The 18426-nt window shown below is 42.8% G+C and overlaps 1 pseudogene; it reads left to right on the top strand.

Annotated features, from left to right (window-relative positions):
- Positions 1-1555: 1555 nt before the first annotated feature.
- On the top strand, positions 1556-6351 carry LOC105723488 (V-type proton ATPase subunit F-like; annotated as a pseudogene).
- Positions 6352-18426: the final 12075 nt, after the last annotated feature.

Below are 18426 nucleotides of genomic sequence, written 5' to 3'. Positions count from 1 at the left end.
CTTCAGCCTCTACAGTAGTTGGGACTACAGGTACACTCCACCAAGCTCAGCTACTTTTTAAACTTTTTGTAGTGACGAGATCTTACTATGTTGCCCAAAGTGGTCTTTAACTCCTAGGCTCCAGCAAGCCTCCCAGCTCAGCCTCCCAAAGTGCTGGGATTACAGGCATGAGTCACTGCACCCAGCTACATTATTATTTTTAATGATTGTATAGTATTCCAATCTAAGGATACAATGCAGGCCGGGTGCGGTGGCTCACGCCTATAATCCCAACACTTTGGGAGGCTGAGGCGGGTGGATCACGAGGTCAAGAGATCGAGACCATCCTGGTCAACATGGTGAAACACCGTCTCTACTAAAAATACAAAAATCAGCTGGGCATGGTGGCGCATGCCTGTAATCCCAGCTACCCGGGAGGCTGAAGCAGGAGAATTGCTTGAACCCAGGAGATGGAGGTTGCAGTGAGCCGAGATCGCGCCATTGCACTCCAGCCTGGGTAACAAGAGTGAAACTCCGTCTCAAAAAAAAAAAAAGGATACAATGCACCTGACCATGACCAGTCACCTATTGATGAAGTTTGAGACTACGTCCAATATCTGATTGTCATAAGAAATTATTAGCCCCAATTTAAAGATTAGGGAATTGAAGCTCCGAAAAAGCTAAATGACCCCTTTTTCAAAATCCAGGTTTGGAACTAAGCTACTTGGACCAAGCCCCAGATTTCTGACTCTTTTTTTTTTTTTTTTAAGACAAGTCTCACTATGTTGCCCAGGTGGGTCTTGAACTCCTGCGCTCAAGGGGTCCTGGCCCAGACTTCTGACTCAAAATAGTTCTCTTTCCAAATGAACTACAGGAAAAGGAAGCTGGAATTCTTGACATACAATAAAAGATGACATTCTTGACATATAATATAGACTTGACAACTAAAACCGAGATGTTTTTAACTGCCCCATTTCTTTTTATTTCCCTTTTTAAATCAGTCTACGTGGTGCTTTGATGCCGCATTTCTTTAAAAGTTAAGCATATGCTTACCGTAAAACCCAGACATTCTGCTCCTATTTACTCAAAATAAATGAAAGCATATGTCCATACAAATACTTATACATGAACATTCATAGCAGGTTTTTTTTTTAGAAAAATTAAAATAATAAAATAAATTGTCTGCACAGACTTGACCCAGAGATGAGACACAGGTCGGCTCTACATGCTGTGGGTGGTCCTACTCTGGCTGGACATGCATCAGCTGGCTGGGACCCTCGGCAGTGGGCCCAGGCAGGCATCTGGGTAGGAGCAAGGCCTTGGGGAGAAAGGAAGGCCTCACCCTCCCCTTAGCATACATTTTTCAAGGGCAGACCTGACTAGGAGGGTCACATGTCTGATGCGTTTGCCAGGCCTCCAAACATAGAAAAACTGCAGGGTTCTATGAAAAATGAAGCCTTTGTGTCAAAAATAGACCTACAAGGAGAAAATTAAAAGCTGTTTCCTGAAGCTGGGCAAAGGGGAGCTATCCTGGAAAGGAAAATACCTGGAAAGCCAGTTTGAATTTTGAAGGGCCATGCTAACAAGTGATGACAACCCAGGGCCCTCCTCTCAGAGGCCCCATAAAATTTCACAGGACTCATTTGCCTCCAGTCTTCTCAAATCTCACACTGCAGAACTTCTGGGATGCTTGAAAGTGAGTTTCTACAGAAAAGGAAAAATCAAGTGATTTTCAGGTGCTTAACTGGTTAGGAATAACAAAGGTACCTGCTTGGAAAAGAAAGCAAATAAAAATAAAACGGAAAGCCCTAAACAGGAATCGCTAGAAAACAACTATTTCTAACTGAAAGCAGCCTGCTGTAAGGGCATCCCCAAAAGTAAAATGTTCATTTCCTCCACAAAAGAGAGAGAGAGCGTGTCTATCTGTGTGTGTGTCTCTGTATATGTCTGTGTCAGAGAGACAGAGACAGAATGAGGTGGAAGAGGCCAAGACCAGAGAGAATAAGTGAATGTTCCCTTTCTCTCACCAGACTTCATGTGGCCAAAAACTAAATAGTTGCATAATCAGCACACTCTTGACCTATCCTTGCATGTATACTTAAGCTAGTATCTCAAGAGTTTAATTCCCTAGATCACAGTCACTTGGTAGCAGGGTGCTCTTGTTAAAAATGGCCATTCTCGGCTGGGCGCAGTGGCTCATGCCTGTAATTCCAGCACTTTGGGAGGCCAAGGCGGACAGATCTCCTGAGGTCAGGAGTTCGAGACCAGTCTGGACAACATGGCAAAATCCTGTCTCTACTAAAAATACAAAAATTAACTGGGTGTGGTGGTACATGCCTGTAATCCCAGCTACTTGGGAGGCTGAGGTAGGAGAATTGCTTGAACCCAAGAGGCGGAGGTTGCAATGAGCCAAGATCCCACCACTGCACTCCAGCCTACGAGGCAGAGCAAGACTCCATCTCAAAAAATTTTTTTTAAAAAGCCCATTCTTGGCTGGGCTTGGTGGCTCACGCCTCTAATCCCAGCACTCTGGGAGGCTGAGGTGGGTAGATCATTTGAGACCAGGAGTTTGAGACTATACTGGCTAACTTGGTGAAACCCCATCTCTACTAAAAATAAAAAATAAAAAAATGAACCATGGTTGCAGGCACCTATAATCCCAGCTACTCGGGAGGCTGAGGTACGAGAATCATTTGAACCCAGGAGGCGAAGTTTGCAGTGAGCCAAGATCATGCCATTACACTCCAGCCTGGGCAACAGAGCAAGAATCTGTCTCAAAAAAAAAAAAAAATTCTTGGGTCCGAGACCCCTAGAGTATAAGTCAGTGTGTCTGAAATAGAGGCCAGAAATCACCATGTGATTCTTATGCACATTAAAGCTTGAAGACCATTACCATTTCTTTCCTTTCTTTCCTTTCTTTCTTTTCTTTCTTTCTTTCTTTCTTTCTTTCTTTCTTTCTTTCTTTCTTTCTTTCTTTCTTTCTTTCTTTCTTTCTTTCTCTTTCTTTTTTCTTTCTTCTTCCTCTCTCTCTCCCTCCCTCCCTCCCTCTCTCCCTCCCTCCCTTCCTCTCTCTCTCTCTTTCTTTCTTTTTTTTCAAACAAGGTTTTACTTTCACCCAGGCTGGAGTGAAATGGCATGATCTTGGCTCACGGCAGCCTCCACCTCCTAGGCTCGAGTAGCTGAAACCACAGGTGCATGCTACCACATTCGGCTAATTTTTTTTTATTTTTGGTAGAGAAAAGGTCTCACTTTGTTGTCCAGGCTTGTTTTGAACTCCTGGGCTCAAGCTATCCTCCTGTCTCAGCTTCCTAAAGTGATGGGATTACAGGTATAAGCCATTGAGCCTGGCAGAAGATCATTAAACAATGATTATTAATCGTTTATTAATGGTTTGCTCAATAGTTTAGCTTGATTACAGGTCAGCAAATTAAACTGTATTTTCACTGGTGTGTTTTAATTACATTTGTCTCAAGAAAAGCAACTACGAGTTGGTAGGGAAAAAAAAATCCGCTGGATGGTTGAGAATCTAAATCCATACATTTCTGAGATTGATAGTAATGTGTAGCAAAATTATTCTAAATGCTTTGACTCAGATTTTCCACTCCTAGTCATGAATCTTAAGGAAATAATGAATGACCGAAGACACAAGAAAGTATATTTTGCTATTGTTCATAATTTTGAAAAATTGGAAACCATCTAAATGCTTAACAAAAGGAGATCAGTTAAATTAGTTACAATAGTGCCATACAATAGATGCAGATATGAATTCATTGGCATGGACACAGGTTTAAGATACATAACTGTTCAAGGGGCCGGGCGCGGTGGCTCAAGCCTGTAATCCCAGCACTTTGGGAGGCCGAGGCGGGTGGATCACGAGGTCAAGCGATCGAGACCATCCTGGTCAACATGGTGAAACCCCGTCTCTACTAATACAAAAAATTAGCTGGGCATGGTGGCGCGTGCCTGTAATCCCAGCTACTCAGGAGGCTGAGGCAGGAGAATTGCCTGAACCCAGGAGGCGGAGGTTGCGGTGAGCCGAGATCGCGCCATTGCACTCCAGCCTGGGTATCAAGAGCGAAACTCCGTCTCAAAAAAAAAAAAGATACATAACTGTTCAAGAGACAAAGATTATAAAACTATGTCATATGTTAATTTTTGTAAAAAGAAATTTAAAACAGGCTGGGCATGGTGGCTCACACCTGTAATCCCAATACTTAGGGAGGCCAAGATGGGCAGATCACTTGAGGCCAGGAGTTCGGGACCAGCCTGGCCAACATGATGAAACCCTGTCTCTACTAAAAATACAAAAATTAGACCGGGTGCAGTGGCTAACGCCTGTAATCCTAACACTTTGGGAGGCCGAGACAGGCGGATCAAGAGATCAAGAGATCAAGACCATCCTAGCCAACATGGTGAAACCCTGTCTCTAATAAAAATACATAAATTAGCTGGGCATGGTGGGGCACACCTGTAGTCCCAGCTACTCCAGAGACTGAGGCAGAAGAAACGCCTGGGCCAGCGAGACTCCATCTCAAAAATAAAAATAAAACCAAAAATTTTAAAGAATAATATACAAAATGTTAATAATACCTATCTCTATGTGGTGGGGTCACATTTTTCTTCTTTTTAATTTGTTTAAATTGTTTTAAAATTATATGCTTATGTTATTATTTTAGAGACAGGGTCTCATTCTGTCACTAAGGCTGGAGCGCGTGGCATGATCATAGCTCAGTATAACCTCAAACACCCAGGCTCAAGAGATCCTCCCATCTCAACCTCCTGAGTAGCTAGGATTACAGGGGCAGACCACCATGCCTGGCTACATTTTTTGTTTGTTTTTAAGCAGAGATATGGTCTCACTGTTTCCCAGGCTTATTTTTATAATCAGAAAAAGCAATAGGGCTATAACCATTTTGAATAAAAGGAGCAGATCACTGAATTCCATGTTTAAAAATTGGGTTAAAGTCCCAGATCTACTGCTTTGAGCTTCACTTTTCTTTTCTCTGAAATGGAGATGATAATATGTGTCCTGTCTACCTCTGAGAGTAGTTGTGAGATAAAGTCTGGAAATATTTTGCAAACTATAAAATGTTTTATAAAGACACTGTATTATTAAGCTTTTATTTTTACATCAGAGACCCAAATTCATTCAATATCTAAATGTACAAATATGTCATTAAAGCATAATGCTAGACCTTTTTTTAAAAAAAAAAGTTATATTTTTTATTATGGAAATGTTTTCAAATTTATTTATTTATTTTTGTGACAGAGTTTTGCTCTTGTTGCCCAGGCTGGAGTGCAGTGGCATGATCTCAGCTCACTGCAATCTCCACCTCCCGGTTTCAAGCGATTCTCCTGCCTCAACCTCCTTAGTAGCTGGGACTACAAGAGCACACCACCACACCCAGCAAATTTTTGTATTTTTAGTAGAGATGGGGTTTCGCCACCACGTTGGTCAGGCTGGTCTTTAACTCCTGACCTCAGGTGATCCACCTGCGTCAAAGTGCTGGGATTACAGGCATGAGTCACTATGCCCAGCCAGAAAATTTTAAACATATAAAAAAGTAGACACAGTGCAGTGGCTCATGCCTGCAATCCTAATGTTTTGGGAGGGCCAGTGGGAGGATTGCTTGAAGCCAGGAACTTGAGACCTACCTGGGCAGCATAGAGACACCCTGTCTCTTTTTTTTTTTTTTTCTTCAGAGTCTTGCTCTGTTGACCAGGATGGAGTATAGTGGCATGATCTGGGCTCACTGCAACCTCCACTTCCTGGGTTCAAGTGATTCTCCTGCCTCAGCCTCCCAAGTAACTGAGATTACAGGTGTGCACCACCACACCCAGCTGATTTTTGTATTTTTAATAGAGACAGGGTTTCACCATATTGGCCAGGATGGTCTTGAACTCCTGACTTCAGGTGATCCGCTTGCCTTGGCCTCCCAAAGTACTGGGATTACAGGCATGAGCCACTGGGCCTGGCCAAGCTCTGTCACTTTCATGTACACAAAAGTACATTTCAGTTCTCAACTCCTTATCTAAAAAGACAGTTTGGAGACCAAGACACTGTTTCTGGTTTCCTGCCGGGTGGCATAGTAGAGCTTAACAAGAAACACCATCCCAATTTCCTGATGATGGAGAAGCATACAACCATCAGTGAGATCGAAGACACTTTCCAGCAGTTTCTAAACGGGGACAACATTGGCATCATCCTCATCAACCAGTACATTACAAGATGGTGTGGCACACCTTGGACACCCACCGGCGCTCTATCCCAGCTGTCCTGGAAATCCCCTCCAAGGAGCACCTGTATGACACCCCCAAGGACCTCATCCTGGCAGGGCCAGGGGCATGTTCTCTGCCAAAGAGCTGCGCTAGGGGATTCCTCACGGCCCTCAGCCCCTCCCTCATTTCCAGGCCTCTCCCCAGGCTTGCCATCAGCCTTCTTTAAGTTTGAGCTTCTCACTTCCAATTCTCAACCACTTTCCACTTCATTGAGAGGCTAGGGGAGGTGCTCCTAGGTTGCTGGGGCTCTGCTGTTAAAATACAGGCTAGTTAAGGAACAGAAGCTAGACCATCTTCTCTCTTCACTACCTCTTTCCTGTGCTGTTTGTTACACAGTGTCATTATTGATATAAAATTAAAGTATAATATTAATATTCTTAGAGTTGATGTAGTGATATTTCTACAGATTATGTATGCAGCTCAGCATTGGGGCAACAAAAGAGCCCTTGAAGTCTAATAGACTTGAGCTCAAATCCCACCCTGTCACCTACCAGCCATGTGATATCAGATAAATTAATTACCCCTTTTAAGTCTTGTTTTCTAATACCTGCCTTCTATAGTTAGCATGAGACTTAAATGAGAAAATGTATGTAAAGCACTTAGCATGATGTCTAATAGTCAGGGGGGCAACAACATCTCACAAGATATCTCATCTGTTTATAGAAGACCTTTAGGAAGTTCAACCATAGTATATTGATTTCCCTTTGACAGATGAAGAAACTGGCAACGTTAATGAGTATTGCTAACAGTGAAGAGACAGAGAACTGCTCATTCTCTGCTGGGAAAGTGAAAACTGGGACAACCACTAAGCACAGTCACAATTTGGCAGTATCTAGGAAAGTTGAAGAGGTATTTTTCCCCACATCCCAGCAATTCTATTTCTAGGTATATGCTCTAGAAAACTCTCACACATGTGCCCACGAAGACATGTAAGTATGTAGATTACAGCCAGGTGTGTTGGCTCCCCCTTATAATGCCAGCACTTTGGAAGGCTAAGGCTGGAAGACTGTTTGAGCCCAGGAGTTTGAGACCAGCCTGGACAACATAGTGAGACCCTCTTCTACAAAAAAGTAAAAACATTAGCCAAGCGTGGTGGCATGCACTTGGAGTCCCAGCTACTTAGGAGGCTGAGGTAGGAGGATCATTTGAGCCCAGGAGGTTGAGGCTGCAGTGAGCTGTAGTTGCACTACTGCACTCCGGCCTGGGTGACAGAGCAAGACCCTGTCTCAAAAAATTTGTCTTTTAAATTAAAAATATGTACACTGCAACAATACTTATGAGAGGAAACAATAATAAGCAATCTAAATGTCCAATAGTATAGAAAATGTGATATAGTCAAGGAAGATAAATTGCGATATAGTCATGAATGAAACACCTACACCAATTAAATTGGCTGAAGTAGCTACATGTGGCAACATGAGTAAATACTATAAAGTTGAATGAAAAGAGTAGTGGCAGAAGGATCCGCACAATATGATACCATTATTTTTTAATAGCTTTATGGAGGTGTAACTGATATACATAAACCTACATAGAGTCAATGTGAACAATCTGATGAGCTTAGACATATGCACACACCCATGACACTGGTTTATCTCTGGTTTGTCTCTGTCTCAAAAAAAAGTAGTAGATTCATAATAAATCTTATACTCAAAGACCGGGCACGGTGGCACAAGCCTGTAATCTCAGCACTTTGGGAAGCTGAGGCAGGTGGATCATGAGGTCAGGAGCTCAAGACCAGCCTGGCCAACATGGTGAAACCCCGTCTCTACTAAAACTACAAATATTAGCCAGATGCAGTGGCAGGCACCTGTAATCCCAGCTGCTCGGGAGGCTGAGGCAGGAGAATCACTTGAACCCAGGCAGCAGAGGTTGCAGTGAGCCGAGATCACACCACTGCACTCCAGCCTGGGCAACAGGTAAGATTGCACCTCAAAATAAATAAATAAATAAATAAATAAAACATTCAGGATAATCAATATTCAGGACAATGGTCATCTCAGGAAAGAAAAGGAGGAAATGTAATAGAAGAGGGTTACTAGGAGGGCGTAATTGTTTCTGTAATATTTTCATTCTTTTTTTTTCTTTTTTGAGGCAGAGTCTCACTCTGTCACCCAGACTGGAGTGCAGTGGTGTGATTTTGGCTCACTGCAACCTCCACCTCCTGGGTTCAAGCGATTCTCCTGCCTCAGCCTCCTGATTAGCTGGGATTACAGGCGCTTGCCACCACGCTCATTTAATTTTTGTATTTTTAGTAGAGAAGGGGTTTTACTATGTTGTCCAGGCTGGTCTTGAACTCCTGACCTCAGGTGATCTACCTGCCTCAGCCTCCTAAAGTGCTGGGATTACAGGTGTGAGCCACCATACCTGGCCATATTTAAGGTCTTTAAAAAATAGCTAAAGCACATGTGGCTTAATGTAAGCATTTATGTGCAAAGAATCAGATGTTGTTACATTATTCTTTACACATATGTATGTGTATACATACGTGTATATGTATACACATATATATGTAAGCAGAAAACACTATGTGACAGGCACTGTTAGATTCTTTATGTGTATTAACTAATGTAATCATTTCGACGACGCCACAACCCTGTTGTTACTATGATTATCCCTGTTTTACACATGAGAAAACTGAAGTACAGAGATTAGAAACTTGCCCAATGTCACATATATAGTAAGCGGTGATCCTGGGATTTGAAGATGGTCTGGCTTCAGAGTCTGATTTTTTTTTTAAATTTTTCTCTCTTTGGGCTGGGTGCAGTGGCTCATGCCTGTAATGCCAGCACTTTGGGAGGCTGAGGCAGGTGGATCATTGAACTCAAGAGTTTGAGACCAGCCTGGGCAACATGGTAAGACCCTGTCTCTACGATAATAATAATAATTTTCTCTTTTTTATTTTTAAAAATCTTTTACTTGTTAACTTTATTTCTTTTTCTCCCTGGTAACTCCCAGAACAAGAGTCTCATTTCTTAACAACCATATCCTACTATTTCTTCAAATATTTCAAAACTTTAAGAATATAAAAGGAGGGCACTACTGAGCAGGAAGGTAAATTTGCCTAGCATCACACAGAGTGTGTGACAAAAAGGCAGTTCAACAATCTTTCCTAACCTTCTTTTGCTGCTGGGAGTCATGCATACCTGTGACTTGTGAAGAGAAGGATAAATCAAATGGCAAACTAAGAAGACTCTTTTCAAGTCTTTAAGAAATTCTCTGGAAGTCAATGCAAAGGAGAATAAGTACTTCTATGAATGAAGAGTTTTTTATTTAGAGTCTGAGCTAATAATCCTGAGGGTTATGATTGTTGTTAAATTATTATCTACATTTGGGTAGGACCATTTGCATAGGCAAATTCCCAATGAGTCATAATCCACACACAAAATAAAAATTAACTCTGCTCTTTCCATATTACAAAAGAGCAAAATCAAGGCTAGAAATCAAATGTAATACCTGCCTCTGGAAGATCCATTGGTGGATTCAGCATGTGTCTTTGGGGCAGGTCAAAGACCACTGTTGGTGGTTGGGCCTGAGGGAGGGGCTGGTAGCCTCCTTCTGTGATCCTCCATGGTTCTGCCTCTGTGTTTCACATCCAGACCCAGCATGGCTCCAAGGTTTGGGGGAAACTGGTAACTTGGACAGGGTAGTGGCAGGTTTCATGACAAAAAGAACTTAGTCCAGCAAGTAAAAAGCGTTTAGAGAAAAGTCAACTGAACATTTTTTAAATGGGTAATTAATGTTTTAATTATAGGATATTTTCAGTCCTGTCATATTTCTGAATTTTATGATTTTATTTTCCCTTTGGAAAGTTCCTGCGGGCACCTCTCTAGTCCCACAAAAGAGTGAGTTCCCCAATAGGTAAATTAATTCTTACATTTCTGTAGCAATTTTTTCCTTACAAAGAGGTTTTTTATCTATTATATAATTTTGATTTTATGCTATTTGATTTGTAGGGGCCAGATGTGATGTCTCACACCTGTAATCCCAGCACTTTGGGAGGAAGCAGGTGGATGGCTTGAGCCCAGGAGTTCAAGACCAGCCTCTGCAGGATGGCGAAACCCTGTCTCTGCCAAAAATACAAAAATTAGTCAGGTGTGACGGTGCCTGTCTATGTAATCCCAGTTACTCGGGAGCCTGAGATGGGAGGATCACTGGAGCCAGGGAGGTTGAGGTTGCAGTGAGCCAAGATCGCACCACTGCACTCAGCCTGGGCCACAGAGCGAGACCTGGTCTCAAAAATAGTAAATAAATACTAGCCTGGCCAACATGGTGACCCTGTCTCTACCAAAGATACAAAAGGTTACCAGGTGTGGTGGTGCCCGCCACCATGCTCGGCTAATTTTTGTATTTTTGGTAGAGATGGGTTTCACCACATTGCCCAGGCTGGTCTCGAACTCCTGACCTCAGGTGATCTGCTGGCCTCAGCCTCCCAAAGTGCTGGGATTACAGGTGTGAGACACTGAGCCCAGCCCCCTCCATTTTTTTTTTTTAAGATGGAGTTTTGCTCTTCTTGCCCAGGCTGGAGTGCAATGGCGAAATCTTGGCTCACCACAACCTCCGCTTCCCAGGTTCTCCTGCCTCAGCCTCCCAAGTAGTTGGAGTTATAGGCATGTGCTACCACACCCAGCTAATATTTTGTATTTTTAGTAGAGACAGGGTTTCTGCATGCTGATCAGGCTGGTCTTGAACTCCCAACCTCAGGTGATCCACCCGCCTCGGCCTCCCAAAGTGCTGGGATTACAGGCGTGAGCCACCGCACCCAGCCAAAAATTTTTAAATGATCTATAGGAAATAGGAATAATTACAACAATGATATCCGGTATATGATGTTAATGGAAGATACCCATCACAAAAGACCACATGTTGTAGATTCCATTTATATGAAATGTACAGAATAGGGAAATCCATGAAGACAGAAAGTTGATTAGTGGTTGCCAGGGGCTGGGGGAAACAAAGGTAATGAAGAATGACTGTTAATGGGGACAGGGTCTCTTTTTGAGGTGATGGAAATTAGTTAGCTCTGGAATTAGTGGTGATGGTTGCATAGTCTTGTGAATATATGAAAAATTGCTAAGTTGTACAGTTTTAAAGGATAAATTTTATAGAGTATCTCAATATTTTTTTCATTTTAAAATTATTTTTATTTATTTATTTTTTCTTAGAGATGGGGTTGCTCTATGTTGCCCAGGCTGGTCTTGAACTCCTGGGCTCAAGCAATTCTCCCACCTTGACGTCACAAAATGTTGGGATTACAGGCGTGAACCACCGAACCTGGCCTCAATATTTTTAACTGCAAAAGAAGAAAAAAACCTGAGCCCTTACCACATGCTAGGATTGGTTAAGAACTTTACTTGCCTCAAGCCACTTATCTCCATGATTATCTCGACAAGCTTATGTGATACTATCATTTCTTCATTTTACAGATGGTACAGATGGAGACACAGACTCAGAGAGGTGATTGGTCCACAGTGATGTGGTAAGCAAATAAACACCAACCAAAATTCAGATTTCTGACCCTCACTTTCCAAATCAGACCCTTAACTATAATCCTGGTAATTCAAGGGGATATTTCTGAGTGGATTTCTCCTGGTATTTCCTCTGCTCAACTCCTTTTTTTTTGAGATGGAGTCTCATGCTGCCATCCAGGTTAGAGTGCAGTGGCGCGATCACAGCTCACTGTGGGCTGAAACTCAAGCCATCTGCCTCCCAAAGTGGAATTACAGGAATGAGCCACTATGCCTGGCTCTCAACCCCTTAATAATAGATCTTTGCAATGCCTTATCCTTTTACAATACCTTTTTTTTTCATTTGGGATTCTTTCCCTTTTTTTTTTTTTTGAGACGAAGTCTCGCTCTGTTGCCCAGGAGTACAGTGGTGCGATCTTGGCTCACTGTAATCTCCACCTCCCCAGTTCAAGTGATTCTCCTGCTTCAGCTTCCCGAGTAGCTGGGACCACAGGCACCTGCCATTATGCCTGGCTAATTTTTATATTTTTAGTAGAGACAGGGTTTCACCAAATTAGCCAGGCTGGTCTTGAACTTGAACTTGTGATCCACCTGCCTCAACCTCCCAAAGTGCTGGGATTACAGAAATAAGCCACTGCAGCAGCCTCTTTTTTTTTTTTTTTTTTTTTAATAGAGACAAGGTCTCACTATATATCTCAGGCTGGTCTTCAACTTGAACTCCTGGCTTCACGTGATCCTCTCACCTTGGCATCCCAAATTGTTGGCATCACGGGCATGAACCACCATGTCTGGCCTCCTTAACTTTTGAGAGTTAAACATAGCAGTGATTTTGCCTCCTGAAAGTCCTTAATTCTTCAAATCACTTTTCTTCTGACAAAAAGCAAAGTTTCACTTCTTAGCTCCTCTCTAGGGAAGCCCCTTCAGGTCACACAAGGGCAGCTGGTTTTAAGCAAAGCTGTGCTGCTTATCCCCTGCACTTATTCTGCTCCAAGGACATGATTACCTTGCCACTGAGTTCCCCAAGGGTTTTTCTTATGTATACATGTTTCCTCTGACCTAATGGAGCATTTGGGTCACAAGTGAGTCAGCAAAAACACTACAGAAGGAAAAGACACATTGCAACAGCCTCAGTTATGCGTGAATCCTCAGACATTCAGAGTTGGAGCAAATCTCAGTGATTCTTTGCTCTGAGATCTCCTCTCTAACATGGAGAATTCCAGGGTAGAGCAACATTAGGTGACTTTCCCATGGCCATGGAGTCAGAAGTATACCTCACCCTAAAATTCTGACACTATATACAACTGGCTTGGTTCCTCAAATGATTCTCAAACAAAGGAAACTCCTAAGGAGTTCCATTTAGTGTTACTGATGTTGCTTGTTTACATTTTACTATGTAAAATCTACTAGTTAAAAAAGACACTTCTGGGTTCTTTGGTTTGTTTTTTTGTTTTGGGACAGTCTCTCCCTGTTGTCCAGGCTAAAGTGCAATGGCTCAGTCTCGGCTCTCTGCAACCTCCCTCTTGCGTTCAAGTGATTCTCGTGCCTCACCATCCCAAGTAGCTGGGATTACAGGCGCCCACCACCCATACCTAGCTAATTTTTTGTGTTTTTTTAGTAGAGATGGGGTTTCACCACGTTGGCCAGGCTAGTCTGGAACTACTGACCTCAGGTGATCCACCCATCTCGGGCTCCCAAAGTGCTGGGATTACAGATGTGAGCCACAGCACCTGGTCTGACGCTTCTGGTATATCCCTATAATGGAATATTATACAACCATTACAATTTACAAAGGTAAGTATTTTTAGATAAAATATTAAGTTCTAAACAATTAACTAGGCCGGGTGCAGTTGCTCATGTTTGTAATACCAACACTTTGGAAGGCTGAGGTGGGAGGATCTCTTGAGCCTAGGAGTTCGAGACCAGTCTGGGTGACATAGTGAGACTCTGTGTCTATTATTTAAAAAAAAAAAAAAAAAAATGGCCAGGTGCAGTGGCTCACATCTGTAATCCCAGCACTTAGGAGGCCAAGGCGGGAAGATCACCTGAGGTCAGGAGTTCGAGACCAACCTGGCCAACATGGCAAAACCCCATCTCTACAAAAAATACAAAAATTAGCCGGGTGTGGTGGCAGGTGCCTGTAGTCCCGGCTACACGGGAGGCAGAGGCAGGAGAATTGCTAATCTAGGAAGCAGAGGTTGCAGTGAGCCAAGATCGCACCACTGCACTCTAGCCTGGGCAACAGAGTGAGACTTGGTCTCCAAATAAATAAATAAATTTTTTAAATAAAATAAAATAAAAAATTTTTAAAAAGATTACTAAAAGCGGCCGGGCTAAGCCTGTAATCCTAGCACTTTGGGAGGCCGAGGCGGGTGGATCACGAGGTCAAGAGAGCGAGACCATCCTGGTCAACATGGTGAAACCCCGTCTCTACTAAAAATACAAAAAATTAGCTGGGCATGGTGGCACGTGCCTGTAGTCCCAGCTACTGGGGAGGCTGAGGCAGGAGAATTGCCTGAATCCGGGAGGCGGAGGTTGCGGTGAGCCGAGATCGCGCCATTGCACTCCAGCCTGGGTAACAAGAGCAAAACTCCGTCTCAAAAAAAAAAAAAAAAAAAAAAAGATTACTAAAAGCAAGTACAGTATCATCATCTTTTTTTTTTTTTCTTTTTGAGAGAGTCTTGTTCTGTCTACCAGGCTGGAGTGCTGTGGTGTGATCACAACTTACTGCAGCCACAAATTCCTATGTTCCAGCAGTCTTCCCACTTCAGCCTCCTGAGTAGCTGGGACCACAAGTGCACACCACCGTGCCTGGCTAATTTTCCATTTTTATTTTTGTAGACACAGGGTCTCACTTTGTTGCCCAGGCTGTTCTTGAGCCTCAAGTGATCTTTCCACCTTGGCTTCCCAACGTACTGGGGATTAGTGGTCATTTTTTTGGAAAAAAAAAAAAGTATGTATATAAACATTTATAAGTACTAGAATATGCACCAAAATGCTGATAAAGCTTCTCTGTCTCTGGACATTGCATTATAGGTGACTTTTTTCTTCTTTTTGATAATCTATAATATCTGTAAGTCTATAACTTTTAATTTTTTTATATATATATAGAGACGGGGTTTCACCATGTTGGCCAAGCTGGTGTCGAAGTCCTGGCCTCAAGTGATCCACCCACCTCGGCCTCTCAAAGTGCTGGGATTACAGGTGTGAGCCAGGTAATGACTCACACCCAGCCAACTTTTAATTTTTTTTAAGAAGAGATAAGGTCTCATTATGTTACCCAGGCTGGTCTCAAACACCTAGGCTCAGGTGATCCTCCCACCTCAGCCTCCCAAAGTGCTGGGGTTATAGGTGTGAGTCACCAGGTCAGGCCTTGTATTTTTTACAATGTACTTTTTTTTTGGCCAGGATCTCTGTCTGTCACCCAGGCTGGACTGCAGTGTCATGATCATGGCTCACTGCAGCAACCACCAGACTCAAGTGATCTTGCCAATTCAGCCTCCCAAGTAGCTAGGACCAGAGGTGTATGCCACCACATCTGACTAATTTTTTGAATTTTTTGAAGAGACTATTTTTTGTCTCACTGTGTTGCCCAGGCTGATCTTGAATTCCTGGCCTTAAGCAATTCTTTCACCTTGGTCTACCAAAGTACAATTTACCTTGGAAAGAATAATTTTCTATTTTTAAAAAAGTGAGAATAGGCCAGGTGTGGTGGCTCACACCTGTAATCCCAGTACTTTGGGAGGCCAAGGCAGGTGGATCACCTGAGGTCAGGAGTTCAAGACCAGCCTGACCAACATGAAGAAACCCCATCTCTACTAAAAATACAAAATTAGCCAGGAGTGGTGGTGCATGCCTGTAATCCGAGTAGCTGGGGAGGCTGAGACAGGAGAATCACTTGAACCCAGGAGGCGGAGGTTGCAGTGAGCCAAGATCATGCCATTGCACTCCAGCCTGGGCAACAAGAGTGAAACTCCATCTCAAAAAAAAAAAGGTGAGAATAGACCAAAGTATTTTTAAACAGGATACAAAAAATACCATGTACAAAAAGAATAATTGATAGATTGGACTATATTAAAACTAAGAAAAGCAGTTTATCAAAATATCATTGTAATCACCTGATATGTACTTCCTGCCCACTGTACAGACAAAATCAATCCACTGAGACCATGGCATTGCAGTAGAGAAAGAGTTTTATTAATGTGAGCCTGACCCACACAAGAGAATTGGAGTTATCACTCAAATCAGTCTCCCAGACAATCTGGTGGGCAGGGAGTTAGGGAGTGGGTGTTGCTGACTGGTTGGGGATGAACTCATAGGGGCAGATTCACAGGGATCCTCATGTGCAGCATGCACCCCTGGGTAGGGAGGGCCACAGAATCTGGTGAGTCATGAGTCACAAGTCTGGATGGGTTCATTCTGAAAAACATCTCAAAACAAAAAATCTTAGGTTCTACAATAATGATGTTATCTATAGGAGCAATTGGGAAAGTCACAAATTTTGTGACCTCTGGCCATATGACCCCTGAGTAGTAATGGCTTATAGAAACTAAGCCTATATTTTAGCAGAGTTCAAGCTCCTTCCATAATCCTATTCTTGTGGCCTTTCAGGAGTCTTACAAAGGTAGGTTTTGATTCCTGAGCAAGGAGGGAGTTAGTTTCATGGAGGGACTATTATCATTCATCCTTGCTTTGCTTTCTTTTCTTTCCTTTTATTTTTTAATTTTGATTTTTAAAAAAATATTTGTTTGTTTATTTATTTATTTATTTATTTATTTATTATTTTGAGATAGAGTCTCACCCCGTCCACCCAGGCTGGAGTACAGTGGCATGATCTTGGCTCACTGCAGTCTCAACCTCCTAGGCTCACGCTATCCTCTCACCTCAGCCTCCCAAGTAGCTGGGACTGCAGGTGCACTCCACCATGCGCAGCTAGTTTTTGTATTTTTTATAGAAATGGGGTCTCGCTACATTGCCCAGGCTGGTCTCAAACTCCTGGGCTCAAGGGATCCTCCTATCTCAGTCTCCCAGAGTGTCAGGATTACAGGTGTGAGCCACCATGTCCAACCTAAATATAATTTATACATTTATAAATTACATATATCTTACAAGAGAAGAAAACAAACAATTCCAACCCTTTAGATAGGAATTGACACATATAACAAAATTGTTGAAATATGACCCTGTTCTTTCAGGTTTTTCCCTCAGAAAAATTGGGAAGTCGACCAAGTTTGCTTTCTACTTAGTCTGCTATCAGCTTTCTGTATCTCTTTACAGAGTTTGAGCCTCCAAAGTTCCTCTCTTCCTTCTCGAGGGCCCAACTCATACCCCATTCCAGCTCTTAATTGAAGCATCTATGGACCATTAAGGTGTTATCTGGACACATGCACACGAATGTTCATTGCAGCACTGTTTACAATAGCAAAGACCTGGAACCAACCCAAATGCCCATTGATGACAGACTGGATAGGGAAAATGTGGCACATATACACTGTGGAATACTATGCAGCCATAAAAAACGATGAGTTCGTGTCCTTTGTAGGGACGTGGATGAACCTGGAAACCATCATTCTCAGCAAACTAACACAAGAACAGAAAATCAAACACCTCATGTTCTCACTCATAGTGGGTGTTGAACAATGAGAACACACGGACACAGGGAGGGGAGCATCACACACTGGGGTCTATCAGGGGGAAAAAGGGGAGGGACAGCGGGGGTGAGGAGGTGGGGAGAGATAGCTTGGGGAGAAATGCCAGATATAGGTGATGGGGAGGAAGGCAGCAAATCACACTGCCATGTGTGTACCTATGCAACAATCTTGCATGTTCTTCACATGTACCCCAAAACCTAAAATGCAATTTAAAAAAAAAGATGTTATCTGCAAACAAGTCAGCTCTTGTCTTTTCCCCAGAGGCGTTTGTGTTATAAAAGGGGACTTAGAGGGACTTTCTAGACAGGGATATATGTTGGGAAGAAGAAGGGGAGATTAGAAAGGAATAAGTTGAATTTGAAATGATTGTTAAGTTCCCCAAACTTTTTATTGAAATTCCAAGAAGCTCAGAAGCGTTTAGGTAAACTGAAATTTAAATACCAAAGTAAACCAAAGCACCTATTATACTTTCACATTCTTATCTCATTTGAACCTCACAACAACCCTGTGAAGTAGTCTGGATCATTGGCCCTAATGGATAGATCAGGAGAGTCACTATTAAGAAATGTTCGTAGGGTTACATAAATGGAACTTGAGGCCTGGAGTGGTGGCTCATGCCTATAATCCCAGCACTTTGGGAGGCCGAGACGGGTGGATCATGAGGTCAAGAGATCGAGACCATCCTGGTCAACATGGTGAAACCCCGTCTCTATTAAAAATACAAAAATTAGCTGGGCGTGGTGGCGCATGCCTGTGACGTCCCAGCTACTCAGGAGGCTGAGGCAGGAGAACTGCTTGAACCCAGGAGACGGAGGTTGCAGTGAGCCGAGATCGCGCCACTGCACTCCAGCCTGGGTAACAAGAGCGAAACTCCGTCTCAAAAAAACAAAATAAAATAAAATAAAAATAAATGGAACTTGAAGATCTTAGAATATGAAGTTGGGTCACCTGATTCATGGCCGCATGCTACACTCTTCTCCCAGAAAAGCTTTTTTAACATCAGGGTTTCTTTTAGTCAATCTCCCCAGAATCAGTGGAGAGGGATTCAGAGC

Source organism: Aotus nancymaae, unplaced genomic scaffold (genome assembly GCF_030222135.1).
Source record: "Aotus nancymaae isolate 86718 unplaced genomic scaffold, 86718_ANA_hifiasm-v0.15.2.pri h1tg000040l, whole genome shotgun sequence".
Taxonomy (NCBI): Eukaryota; Metazoa; Chordata; class Mammalia; order Primates; family Aotidae; genus Aotus; species Aotus nancymaae.
This window is presented reverse-complemented; position numbering and strand designations above follow the sequence as displayed.